Raw genomic sequence first — 2633 nt, 5'->3', positions numbered from 1 at the left:
AGACAGACAGACAGACAGACAGACAGACAGACAGACAGATAGATAGATAGATAGATAGATAGATGGATAGATGGATAGGCAGGCAGATATGTAGATAGATAGATAGATAGATAAGTAAATAGATAGATAGATAGATAGATAGATAGATAGATAGATAGATAGATAGATAGATAGATAGATACCTTCAGTACTTATCTTTGTCACTCTGGTGGTGGAACATAAATTATATCGTAGACAACCTTTCCCCTTTCTCTTCAGTGTGGTAGTGTTTTTCTTGACGTGTGTGCGTGTGACTACAGTTGTGCCAATACTCATGTGCATGTAACATTCTCTGAAATTAATTGCTCCATGGTGTTAAATCTAACTTACAGTGATCTTTTTCCTTTTTTTCGATTAATGTTTTATCCTTTTGAGAAGAGGAACTTGATTTATATTATTATCTTTGAGAAACAAAGCTAATATTATTACAATGGAATGAATTTGTAATCAAGCATTACAAAATAATTACAAATATGTAAATTAAAAAACAAACCTTCTTACCGTTTGAAAAGAATTGATATTATGAAAGTTGTCTTTAATGCTGTCAGTTTCATATCTTCTTTATCACGAAAACATTATCCAGTGGATGAAGCCTGTTTTATGTTGGTCGTTTTCTCTTCCTGTATAACACTTTGGCTGAGTTTGTTGGTTTGTTTTATTTATATGATTTACTTTTTGTGCAAGTAACTATTATGGCCCTCGTGATTATTAACATGTTTGGAGTGATCCGGTGACATGCAGGACGTTCAACAGTTATCGTATCGACATTTATGAGCTAAAAAGTGGTTTGATACTACGCTAGCTTGGAATTACAAAGTTCCATCTGACATTTTTGGTTGTTTCGAGTTACTAAGACCATGAGGTCAGAAACCAAATGTTCAAAATCCTAAGATTACTCGGAGTCGTGTCAAGATATTCAAAGAAGTGCATTTGAAAAGAGCTTGACATAATGTGAAACTCAAAATTGTTAATGTCAAATTTTTCATAAACTAAGTACTAAGTGCTTAGTAAATAGAACTTTATTATTTAAGATAGTGACGAGTAAAAGTAAACTTCGACCTTCATCATTAAGATACGATGGTATCGTCTGTCGTGAATGACATCGACGCGAACCAAACAGACGCCACTAAGGCTGGAGACCACGGGTGTGCCTTTTAGATCAAATAAATTTCAAATAGAGTTCTAAAGCTTACTTTTAAAGGCTTAATAATAGATATGGAGTGCTATCTTAACTCTTGTACCGGGAGTTTTAGTTTCAGTTACCAGCAAGACCGGTTCGACCGCTAAATCGAAAGCATAATTTAATGTAACTATAGTCATGCGGTCTTGGCTGGAAATCACGCTTACAGCCACATTCGGAGTAAACTTTTTTCCTTATGAAAGCACATACGTGAAGTGCTTGATTTTGGTGGTCGATTTAGACCTATTTGAGCGGGTGTGGGTCATTTGGCACACTGGTGACTGAAGATGATTCATTTGCTTATCTGTCTCTTTTGACATGGCCTAAGAACACAACCTCGGTGATTGTGTCTTGTTAGAGTAATATCTTTAGTGTTTATGTAGGCGTAAGGCCATCCATGGAACACATATCGGGGTTCTGCCGAAAAAAAAAATTATTGCTAGTGTTTCGGGTCAACGTGTTTCTAAAAAATATATTGTAGTAAGAATGGTTAACCGCTCGTACACTTGGGCAAAATACATCAAAACAACGTGTATCTACAAGTAGACGGCCGACGAATATTCGATTCAGATTGTCAAAGAGTGGTCATGTGCTTTTCATTCACCTCCTATCACCATTTTATTCAACAATACATTATGTCACATTTTGAGAAAAGGATACATTTATTACTACGATTTACTTATATAAATGCATGTGAGGCAGCACGGTAAAATCAGGCGGTCGTCAAAATAATTAAATAGAAGAATGCATTTTTCAAGATTTTTTGGTGGCTTATCACATTTTATGTTTATTTTTTTAAAACACATTACCATTCGAATGTTATTGAAAAACGTTGATTAAAGGAACAAAATGTGTAATTTAAAGTTTTCAAGGACTCTCAAGATATTGAAGTTACCAAACTTTGGCTACCAGGTTCTCGATGATTTTACCACTGAAACCTCGTGACCCCAACTCCTTCAATTGCAAATATCTAGACTTCTATTTGAGATAGATGGTTTTTTAAAAATTGAAAGCAAGGCAAAAGAATAAGTATTCGAATGATATCAATAACTCCCCATGCTAAAAAAAAAAATTGACGAGCGCCTGATTCCACCGCGTCATGACACAAAATGTCCCTGACCGGTTGAAAGCACATTAGAGAGGACAATAGAAAAACTACAGAATGCTCTTTCCAGTGTGTACCAAAAAAAAACCCCATCTATTAATTTAATCATTTGCATACATGTCGGTCATCTGTAAATTATAAAAGGCGAGACCGAAAGATGTACATACATTCAGTTTGTCTTTTGAACACAACACAACAAAACAAAACAAAAATGGTAGTTTGAAGTCACAATGTATCTATAGAAAGAACAACATCGGTATATTTAGAGAGAGAGAGAGAGAGAGAGAGAGAGAGAGAGAGAGAGAGAGA

Source organism: Aplysia californica, unplaced genomic scaffold (genome assembly GCF_000002075.1).
Source record: "Aplysia californica isolate F4 #8 unplaced genomic scaffold, AplCal3.0 scaffold00068, whole genome shotgun sequence".
Lineage (NCBI taxonomy): Eukaryota > Metazoa > Mollusca > Gastropoda > Aplysiida > Aplysiidae > Aplysia > Aplysia californica.
Note: the sequence above shows the minus strand (reverse complement) of the source record.